Raw genomic sequence first — 11,808 nt, forward strand, 5'->3', positions numbered from 1 at the left:
TCTACGTTGTGTGTTCCTCCAGTTACGCCTTGTGTAACCTTCATCGCCTCGGTACGCCCTGCATACCTCCTTGGTACGCCCCGCATACTAGGGTTTTCCCTAAACCCTAAACCATCTGAGGACCATAACTTTCTTGATACAAATCTGATTTTGACCGTCCTTATATCCACAAGAAGGTATCGAGATGCTTTACCCTATTATCAACTCATACCAGCCATAAGATATACAAAACAAACAACTACTTCCCATAGAAGCCCAAACTGACAAACTACCGAAATACCCCTTTAGCTCCAAATCACAACTGAATACTCGGATCATACAGTACATCATCCACCTCCAAATGAGCTCAAAATTAATTTCTTTAATGATTCTAAAGCTACTAATACCAATCCTTGATCACCATTCCGAAATGAAAACGGCCTAAAACAGGATGATATAATAGTTTTACCTATATTTCATTTATAAAGGAACTATAAACCCTATTAGTTTATGGTTCGGCTGCCATGATCTGCCAAGTCATTATTCGACTTATATTTCATTTATAGGGGAAAGATGTAACATCCTAAAAATACCGAGTAAAATTTGATGGGTTTTGAGCAAAAGAACATTCCTATGTGCACATGCAAAACCCTAAAGCTTTGGATCTAAGTTTCTATATTGTACATGCAAATTTATCCAAATCTTTCAAACCCTAATCTAGCGTAGTATAAAATCGAAATCTATAACTAAAACAAGCTTAGATGATTTCCTTTTGATAGCAACAAGAATCTTCAATCTTCGAGAGCTTAATATCACAAATGTAATACCTCTAATGGATCACAAACACCAAGGCAAGAAGATGATTAAGAAGAGAGGAAATGGAGGCTTAATTTTAGCTCTTAGAACTCTAGGGTTTCTTTTGGTAGCCGAAATATGAAGCCCTAGGGGTCCTTAAATAGCTGAGCTACTAGGGTTTCAGTCAAAACCCTAATTGGATAGCTTAAGCCCTAAGCATCTCAAAAGAACCTTATGGAATAGGGCCCTTAGACAATTTCAAGGTGGGCTTCCACCCTAATTTCGTCCACTCCCTCAATCCACAAGATCCACAACCCAAAATCAATTATCTTATAATTGACAATTCGAGTCGCCTTTATTTAATTAATCTTTTTCAGCCATAAAATTAATTCCTGACCAATATTAATTAAACAATATGATTTCTATTTTAATATATTATTCATATATTATGTTAATAAACCATAATATTCTCTCTCTTCATAAATCATCCTGTCAAGTTGCTTTGGTGAAGGCAACCCAAAAGGACCATGCAACAACCGGGTCAAATACATACCAAATATAGTTATGGACTTAGACACTAATCCAACAGTCTCCTACTTGGATAAGTTTAATAACTATAAATTCAAGTATTACTTCAGGATCCGATTAGCAATCATAGCTCTCAAAAGCCGTTGTCGAACTCTGACTTGTCCTTTATACAAAGGATCGTATAGTCCTCCATTCAAGATATTATGCAGACGATCACATGGAACATAGTCGTACTTATTGTCCAACTGTTTGTTTCTCGATCTCTGATATGTTTGACATAGAACTTAATTTAACACATCAATTCCGTCCTGACCGGGCCCAACACATAAGTCATACCAAATCATCGAGAGGCCCAAATATCGCTTTTACCCTCTTAGGATAAAAGGAACGGATAAACTTCGACTTATATGCATTTACTATTCACTCATCAAATCATGCACAATAATGTGTTTTATAACATCAAATTACTAATGCGTTTACGCATTATCAATGCACAACCAACTCGCAAAAAAACCATATATCTAGGTTTAAAGACTATATGATATTATCGTCTTGCGATCACTCATGATAAATTCTATGAAGTGATTCCAACAAGCGTGGGTTTAATCTAATGCTCAAATCTTATTTCATAAGCACTCATGAACGTTGCAACAAACTTTTGCTATGTCTAATACACTTTAGACAGTCTACAAACCAATTCTTGACAGTCTTCTTTCATACCTACTTCCAAAGTATGAGCGACTGTGGACTGTTCGAATAATCTTATTATTCAGGAAGTCAAAACATGCAAAATGAAGGAATAGGTAAATAATTAACACAAGACAGTAACTTTACTTATAAATAATACTCCTTTATTTAATAATCAAATATTAATTACAATTTATCTATTACACGTTTCAAAAATATCTAATCTAAACTAATATCTTCCTTCAACCCAACGCTCATAGCGAGATGCAAGTGTTTACCCCTACTCAGTCCCTTCGTGAGGGGATCTGCTAGGTTATCCTCTAACAATACCCTATTTACCACAAGGAGTCCCTCTTCTACCCGATGTCTAATAAAATGATATTTCCTGTCGATATGTCAGGATTTGCCATGATCCCTCGGTTCCTTGGTCAAGGCAACTGCTCCTTCATTATCGCAGAAAATATCCATAGGCTCCTTTATGGCTGGCACAACTCCAAGTTCTTTGATGAAGTTCTTCAACCATATCACCTCCTCTGATGCTTCCCTCGCTGCTATGTACTCCGATTCGCACGTTGAATCAGCTACGATCTCTTGCTTGGAACTTTTCCAAGTCACTGCTCCTCCATTCAGGGTAAAGACCCAACCCGACTGAGAGCGGAAGTTGTCTCGGTTGGTCTAAAAATTGGCATCACTATACCCTCACACCCTTAAGTCATCACTCCCACCGAGGACAAGAAACCATTCCTTGGTCCTCCGAAGGTACTTAAGAATATTCTTGACTACGGTCCAATGTGCTATGCCAGGGTTCCTTTGATATCTGCTGAGCATGCTCAAAGCGAAGGCCACATCAGGGTGAGTACAAGTCATAACATACATGATCGAGCCAACTGCGTAAGCGTAAGGTACTCAGCTCATCTCTGCTATCTTGACTTCGGTGCTTGGGCTTTGAGTCTTAATCAACTTGGCATTGCTTTGGATCGATAACTCCCCTTTCTTGGAATTCTCCATAGTAAAACGTCTTAGCACCTTGTCCAAGTAAGTATTCTGACTAAGTCATATTAGTCTTTTACTTCTATTTCTCACTATCCTTACTCCCAGAATATAGGCAGCCTCTCTGAGGTCCTTCATAGCGAAACACTTCCGAAGCCAAGATTTAACTTTCTGCAGGGTCAGGATGTCATTTCCTATGAGAAGTATGTCATCGATATACAATACGAGGAAGCTAACTATACTCCCACTGGCTTTGACATATACACATGACTCATCCTCGCTTCACAGAAAACCAAACTCTTTGACTTTCTCATCGAAACAAAGATTCCATCTGCGAGACGCTTGTTTCAATCCATAAATATATTTCTCAAGCTTACAAACTTTATTAGGATGCTTTGAATTGAAAAAACCCTCTGGCTGACGCAGGTAAACATCCTCACCCAACTTACCATTAAGGAAAGCGGTTTTGACATCCATCTACCATATTTCATAATCATGAAATGCAGCAATTGCTAGCATCACCCTAATAGAATTTATCTTCGCAACTGGTGAGAAGGTCTCATCATAGTCAACTCCGGAAGTTTGGGTAAAGCCCTTCGCAGCCAATCGCGCCTTATAAGTGTGTACCATCCCATCCATGTCGGTCTTCTTCTTGAATATCCATTTGCACCCGACTGTCTTACGACCTGGCATATTGTCAACTAAATTCCAAACTTGGTTGTCATACATGGACTAAACCTCGCTGTCCATTGCCTCTTTCCATTTCGCAGACTCTGTTACAACTTGATATCATTGAAGTAAGTATATGGATTTTACTTGTTCTTTTCAATCTTGGAACAACATAGACAACCAGTCAGTTTTATAGAAAATATAGGATTTTCTTTGGTAAACATCATTCTTTAAAGACAAACAATTTTCGATAGAACTTTCTGAAAACAATAACATTTATTACCGAAAACAATGTTTCAAAATAGAGTTAGTGAAACTAGAAACTTATTTATATATAGCTAGTATAAACTAAGTGATTATAGAAGGAACTATTGTGGTTTCCATTTTACTAAAGGAAATATATGATTTTCTTAAGGAATGTTTTCATCAAATATAAAAGAACTATTACAGTTAACTCCGTAAACACCTAGTGAATACGCCAGGGTTATATACAATGAAGATCTAACAAACAATGGAAGGTGTGACTTCCGCCTCATTTCCTGTTCCTTGTTTGGTTGTGGACTTAGGGCAGATTTACACAATCGAGTGTCTGTTTGATCTGGATTGTATATAACTTGTAATCATTAAGTACTCATAGATGGAATTGTAGAGTCAGTTTTACTTATCATGTTATCATATCAGACAATATAGGATTTTCTGGAGGAACATGAGAACTTTTCTAAAAGAACTTAGGGTATACTTTTTATAACAAAATTAATTATGAGCTCACCAGCTTAAATGTTGATCTACTCTTTCAAAATAACTTGTATTCTCAGGAAACTAGTAGACAGGTACACGCACAGGGATTCAAAAGATGGAGCATAGTAGCTTCATGTATTTGTTTTGTCAATTACTTTTGGAGTGAATCTTTTGCGAATCAAATATAGTGTAAACACTTTAGTATTTATACAATGGTTGTTTGGTACTTTGATTACTATGATGCATGTGTTGTGATACTGAGCATGACGTCCTCCACCCTCGAACGTTTCTGCCATTTTGGTTTGGGGGTGTGACAAATTGGTATCAGAGCATTGTTTATAGTGAACTAAGTATATCAACCTATAAAAGATATACAACTATAAATACAATGGGGCCGAAGTGCTCTGAATAAAAGTATATTTTTAAAATATAACAATAGTTTTATAAAAGTATACATACGTGCATATATATAAATACTAAAACAAGTATCACAGGAAGAACAAAACAGAAGTATTTAAAGCACTACAAGAAAACAACCCTTTAATAACGTGCAAACAATGACACTTGCTGATAGACGATGCACATTTGTAAGTTCCCTAAAAGATAATGTTAGTTTTGCAAAATATGAAGGATAGAGGGCACGCATTTGTGCGCGCCCTAAAAGTAGTGTTAGAAAAGGAAAAAAAATGCGGAGGGAGCCTTTCATAAAATGTGTGTCATGTAAATGTGATTTCAAAGTCATCTTATAAAATCAAATTTATGGACATCCATATACATATTGTGATTTCAAATTCATCTTATAAAATCAACATTCCATTAATTTCAATTTGATGCAGGTAATACACGACCAACTACAAGTCTCTCTCTCTCTCTCTCTCTCTCTCTCTCTCTCTCTTTCTCTATCTCTCTCTCTACCCCCTACTGTTCGACAACAACCTAGGCACCCACCACCCCTCGTCTTCTCTCTGGTTCATCACCGCCACCAATAAAGCCCCATTATACCACAAGATTAAAGAACGAAACATTGGGTTTGTGTTTTTGAATCCCAGGTACAACATTTTTTGAGGTTATTCTTTCTTAGTCTGCTAATTTAGTATTTTTTTTTTGGTTTTTTAGGGCTGCTCATGGTGTGATGATGATGCGAAGAAGGGTGACATCGGTCCGCCGATTCACCCCTCCGACTTCTTACACCTGGGTAAGACAATTATAGATTTAAGGTATTTTTGTTTTTTTTTTGTTTCGAAGTGCTTCTCAACACCTACAACCCTTAGCACATCCATTTTCTTCTGTCTTTTGAAATCATATCTATTTTAGAACTCAATTTTAGATTTTTTAGGTCTTTAATATTGATCCTTTTGGTTTTACAATCGTTCTTCTACCTCTTCTGCCCTACTTTGTCACTGTGATGCTGCTTCAGCTTCATTCAATAATTCTGGAAATTAGGGGACAAAGAAAATGGTATTGCCTGGCTTTGTTTATGGTGGTTCCATAGGCGGACCTCCCCCCATCCCCATGCCAACTTATCAGAACAGAGAATAGCAGCAGCAGGGGACTTCTGAGAGGTCGGTGATTCAAACTACTCTTCACCTTGAAGCATATCTAAATTATGGTTTGTATATTCTTGCTTTTGAATGCATACTCTGCTCAGGATCTTGAAGGAATCCTTGTATGCTTTCCTATTTTTGATCTACAACTATTACCATATTCTTCTTTATGATTGAATTTATTGACATTTAGAAAATTTGGATATTTGTTTAGGTCAAAAAGAATAGTTTGAGTCTAGAGCCTGAGTCTCTTTGTTATGAGGATGGAGAGTTAGAGCTGGTAGAAGCATCTAATAATCTTGAAGACTATATGTGTTTTTTCAATCCTATTATCAATATTTGCTATTGATTCTAATGGCACTCATGCTTGTTACTGGTTTGTTTTAGGTTTATGGAGAGACGTGAGCAAATATTCAGAGGTTCCTGTGTCTGATGATGATGGCACTCATGCTTGTTATTGGGTTTCCTCTAGCCAAAGGTGAACATCCAATCTAACAATCTTAATTGCTTATCCAATCTAACAATCTTCCTTTAGAATTAATGTGTGATGTCCATTTAATCGTGCTTTTGCAACTGTTCGTAACATTAAATCAATTTTGACTTCTGAGCATTTGGGTAAAAGTGATTGATTATGGTGTTTTTGATTACTTAGCTACAAAACAATCAGATTTTTATATTAAAAAAAATGGCAAGAAACTGTAATATCACTACTGGAAAAATGCTAATCTAATACAGAGATAGAAAATGTGAGTTTGAAATCTAATACGGCTAAAAACTTAATCAAATACGACTAAGTTGAATCAAGTACAAAGATTTTTTATCATTTGAAAATCCATCCATTCTAATATGGATCACCATTGCATTCAAGTACGACTATTTTAAATCAAGTACGGCAACTTACTATTGACATCCTCTCTTACTTAAAAGGATTACTTTTGTTTTTTCAGACATCTTAAAAGAAAATGTTAGTGGCTTAAAATGCAATTTTTATGGCTGCACTTTCAGTTCCTCCATATGATCACCTGAAAAACCGCTTCTCATTTGGAAATTGAGCATGACAAAGAACGCAATTTGAGAATGTATCATCTTATTTGCTTTAATATCGATGCAAAGCTCCAGACAAGAGAAGTGGTTTTACACAAAACCTTTCAACTGGAATTTTATACTTTCGTTTACTTATCTCATTAATATAAATTTGCTTCATTTTCCTGCAGCTCTCCAGGTCATCTCTTATGGTAGGTCTGGTAAGATAAAGTTTATTTTACTAATTCTATAATTTTTTTAAGAGTTGAATGCAAGAAACAACATTGTACTTTCCTCTTGTATGAAACATGATTTTGCTTTTCAGGTTTCTAAAGGGGTGATGATATTTGTACCTCAAGAAGTGAAGGATCTGTATCATCTTCTAGAAAATGAATTTCTTCCTTTGGATTTAGCGTCAAAATTACAGCCTTTGTTGACAAAGATAGCAAAACTTTCATTGATGGATTGAACTCAAGCTAATTTTATGAAAGGTATGTATTGTATTCTCTATTTTGTTATCTTTATCCCTATATTGTATAGATAATTGATTTAAGTGTCTTTTGTGTATAATAATTCAAGCTCAACGAGTCTTTGTGTGGTAAAATGACATGCCAATTATGCCTAAGTGAAACCTTGTTCATGGAGAACTCAAGTCTCAAGCTATGTATGTTTTCTTTTTAGATAATTACAGAAGGCTGCAGTAAGGACTAAGGAGGTGAAAATCCTCATGAACTTGAGCATCGCCTTCCCATTTTCCGCAAACCTGTTGGTGATGACTACCTGGCCCTCGTAACATTTGGTTGGTTTGGCTCTTTTTCGAAGTAACATTTCTTTTACATGAAATTTAGGTGCTAATTTTTATATATTTCTATCACTTATATCGATTCATAAAGGTGTTGTGTCAGTGGTATCCAACAATAAATATGGTGAACAGGTGAAGATTATGACGGGGAACAATAAATGGGCAACATACTATACTCCCAATGTTAGTGCCCTAACTTATAACTTTAAGCTTAAAACAATATATATATATATATATATATATATATATATATATATATATATATATATATATATATATATATATATATATATTGTGCATTTAGCGGTTTTTTTCTTGTGCTGAATACAGGTTGGTTTGATTGCAAAATTGGATAGCTTAATAAAGAAGTTGGCAACTACCAGTTTTTTTCTGATTCAAGGTTCGAAAAGTTAGGTGGTGTTATTTTGATACTGTCCAAGTTTGGTTGAAAGTGCATGTTTTGTGGAGGATCAACTATTGTTGCCCTTGTACACTATGGCTTCCTTCTACAGAAGGTATGCACTGACCTATTATACAAATAGCTCTAAGGGGCTGTTTATTTTTGACCTATTTGCCCTTGTTATTTTTGACCATTGTTTAAATTGGTTGTTAGAATCAAGGGTAACATGGTTTTTGTCATCTTGTTACATGCTTCTTGATGAATTTTTCCTCATTATATTTTCTGAATTTGCAGAGCTTGATGAATCGATGTTAGAAGCTCTTGGAATCCTTACACAATGACTTCTCTCTTAACTAATTCATCAAGATCTAAGCATGACTTCTCTCTTAACTAATGGTTTTGAAATGGAAACCCATAAACCTCAGTGTAGAATGCAAGTAATCGAATCATAGCTTGTTTATGTGTTCTATTTAGATGTTCGTACATTAGTAACACAATTCATTGATTTATATTTCTTCTTTTGTGATGTACAATTTACCCAACTATCAGAACTCTTATATCTATACCGAAGTTCTTTGTGACCATAGGAGTCAATTTGGGCACTTTTCTTGAACTCGGGGAGCATTCAGTTTTTAGGATGTTGTTGGTTAGTTGGTTTGATTTCTTCACTTTCTTTTGGCTTTATTTTCATCTTTATAACAAGTTTTGGTTGTTTATCTTACAGTGACCCAATATCAGTTGCTGAGTTTTAGAAGTTCACAAAATCCCTAAACATACACATGATTGAAGTTAGCCCACCATTAAAGAAGATCCAAAAGCTTACTTTAATATGACTGAAGTACTTATATATTGCCTGGGTTGATTCATGGGCAATGTGAGGTTCTTCCTCCATCTGTTGGTGATCCTAGCAATCTTGATGCCATGGGCCTCTTAGCTTCAAACAAAGGCAAACCCATGGAAGCCATTGTAGAACAAGTTGGTGATGGAAGTTCACTTCTTGTTTATCTGCTTCCAGAGTTTCAGTTTGTCCAAGTATTTGTTGCTAGAATCCACGTACCACATGCATCCTTTTCTGCAAATATTTTTTAAATGATAAATATCTATTTAACAATATATATGTATTTAATTAAAGTTTATTTTATAAAATTACATATTTTCATTATTAATCAATTTAATTATATATTTAATTCTAATTTATCTAATTGTTTACTAGGTATAATCAATGGGGAGAAGCACAACACGAGAACCTACAATACCAAATGAGGTCTCATCCGAAGAGACAAATGGAGAAAATAATAATTCAGTGTCATGTGGGCCCTTAACATCAGCCCAAAGAATCATAGCATCATCAGGCTTCAATGAAGTGTCCCCTGATCCTTTTCGGAGGGAAGCTAAACATTTTACCGAGATCCATGTTCTAAACAGAGATGTAAGTAATATCTTATTTTCTCTATTTCTTGCAATTTCCCCTTATTAAGTTGACATAAAATACATTGGATTTGATTATTTCTATGTCTATTATAGAACAGGTCCGGATTGTTTTGGAGGGCGTTGACAAGTTTAGCAATCTGATTGGTTCTGTATATTAGTCTGATGGAGAATCAGCAAAGGATCTGGCAATGGAGCTTATTGAAAACGTATCTTATGTTTTTTAAAATGACAACCATAAGCAGTGAATTTGAAGAAGAATTGATGTTGAATTTTTGTATTTTCCCTGAATTTGGTTTTAGGTGCGCACATTGAGAGAAAAGTATCCGAAGCTTGATATAGAGGTTAGTGTTTGTGTTTCAAACTTGTTGATCTGATCTGTTAGAATACAATGCAACCTTTCCGGTTCTAATACCCTTCTACTTACTTCTTGAGCCTGAGCCGGGGTAGCAACCTTTCCGGTTCCAATAGCCCAAACATTATCCCAATTTTTTATCTTATCTGCAAATTAAAAAAAATTCATGAAAATGATAGATGTTTGTTACTTTCACATTGTAAAAAAATGATTAAACAATTTAAAAATGAAAAATAAAACATATATTCATTTCCAAATCACCTGCAATTGCCTTAGTTTGTGCAACAACAACTTTCATCGTTGTTCCAGCTTCCCGCTCTTGAAGAGTCTCCCCAATACAAGCAATCACCTTCAAACATTGAGAAAGCGCATACGCAAATTAGTCTCCAACAAACTGATCAAAAAAGTAATTTGGAAAAGGTAAAGATAAATCATAATCCTATTAACGTCTTCATCATCAGATGAGGAAAAGATCTAAGATTTATAACTAAAACTTCTCACTTGTATTTTCAGGTGCGGTCTTGCAAGTTTTTACCCTTAGTATACCAAATTGCTTCAAGGTTGGGCAGCTAAAAAGATAGCCAGGGACCTAATACTCTTCAGGATTGTTCTGAATTATTATGACCATTTTGCCCTTATAGAAATTTTGACATCAACATACATGGACACATTTCTTTTAGTGTAGATTTTGTCGAAGAGAAATGACACCAAAGAAGATAAGTATCTCCTATTTTTTGTATATATACACTTTTTCTTCTTGTTTAAAAACTATATAGTTGTGAAAATTGAAGGTTCACACACCGTTTATGTAGGCAACCTTAGCCCTGAAGAAGTACTTTTTCTACAAATGTTCCTTAAGGTAGTGGAGGGCCTTTATGTAATGTGATGGATCAACCTCTTTTAAAGTTTCATCTACATCTAGTTTTATTCTTTAGACATGCTTTTTGTATTTGGTTTAATAGCTGAGGATCATAATCAAACCCAAGCCTTGTGTTGGTGTAGGGCCTTTATGTAATGCACAACATGTTTCAGTGATGGCATGAAAGTGGTATTAAGTGTTTGCATTCTTATTATATTATACCCCTCACATTTTCCCAAATTACCCCTTCCTCTACACTGCTTTTTTTGTTTCTGTGTATTTTGTGCATCAGGTAAAGTTGATGGAAGAAAGGTATGAAGCCACTTGATTTAAATCTTGCAGCATTATCAGCAAGATGCAATAAAGACTTGGAGTTGAATTTGGCTAAGTCATTATTGAGTGAGATGGGCCAATGTACAATTGCTTATCCATATAATCAGCTGTTTGGAGCATTAGTCGTAAAGAATTATGAAAGGCAAGATGCAACTTTACTTAGTTGGAATTTGATATACATAGTAGATTAGATGAAAATTTATATATTGTAAGAAATAGAATTGTATGATATTAAATTTATGCAATGGATTCTATTTTTTGTCTATGATATTTTATTTTCTATTATTAAACATTAAATACAAATTTAATTTGAAAATAAGTAAATCTATAAATAATATTTTTTTAAACATTTAAAATTATGATACGCAAAAATGTGTGTCATCTTCATTTATGACATGGCATTTCTTGACAGGGGCTTTTTTGATACGCATTGCGTGTCATTAACACGCGCGTCGTAAGGTTACGACACACGAATACGTGTCGTCTTCCTTTATGACAGGGCCTTCCTTGATACGCATTGCGTGTCATAAACGAGCGTCGTAATAGCGCGTCGTAAATGAGCGTTGTAAATGCGCGTCGTCTCTCTTTATGACAGGGCCTTCCTTGACACGCATTTGCACATCGTCTGAGCCTTTTACGACGTGCAATGAGCATCGTAAAAGGCTGTTTTTCTAGTAG

General features: G+C 35.2%; 3 long non-coding RNA genes across 8 annotated transcripts; all 3 read left to right on the forward strand.

Moving 5' to 3' along the window:
- Positions 1-5,250: 5,250 nt before the first annotated feature.
- On the forward strand, positions 5,251-7,176 carry LOC145050067 (uncharacterized). Of its 2 annotated transcripts, none has more exons than XR_013683360.1 (5): positions 5,251-5,435; positions 5,503-5,581; positions 5,804-5,948; positions 6,318-6,408; positions 7,145-7,176. It is a non-coding gene; the product is annotated as an uncharacterized LOC145050067 (long non-coding RNA). The 2 variants fall into 2 exon arrangements; XR_013683359.1 differs by having other exon boundaries at positions 5,251-5,414.
- A 104-nt stretch (positions 7,177-7,280) lies between these two features.
- LOC145050068 (uncharacterized) lies at positions 7,281-9,222 on the forward strand. Its single transcript, XR_013683361.1, has 4 exons — positions 7,281-7,444; positions 7,635-7,938; positions 8,086-8,801; positions 8,880-9,222. It is a non-coding gene; the product is annotated as an uncharacterized LOC145050068 (long non-coding RNA).
- Positions 9,223-9,370: 148 nt separating this feature from the next.
- On the forward strand, positions 9,371-11,317 carry LOC145050069 (uncharacterized). 5 transcript variants are annotated; one of them, XR_013683366.1, is made up of 7 exons: positions 9,371-9,584; positions 9,685-9,792; positions 9,886-9,927; positions 10,248-10,358; positions 10,452-10,797; positions 10,901-10,986; positions 11,090-11,317. It is a non-coding gene; the product is annotated as an uncharacterized LOC145050069 (long non-coding RNA). The 5 variants fall into 5 exon arrangements; XR_013683364.1 differs by having other exon boundaries at positions 10,452-10,986; XR_013683365.1 differs by having other exon boundaries at positions 10,901-11,317.
- The last annotated feature ends 491 nt before the right edge of the window (positions 11,318-11,808 follow it).

Source organism: Lactuca serriola, chromosome 5, assembly GCF_051521515.1.
Source record: "Lactuca serriola cultivar US96UC23 chromosome 5, Lser_US96UC23_V15, whole genome shotgun sequence".
NCBI lineage: Eukaryota > Viridiplantae > Streptophyta > Magnoliopsida > Asterales > Asteraceae > Lactuca > Lactuca serriola.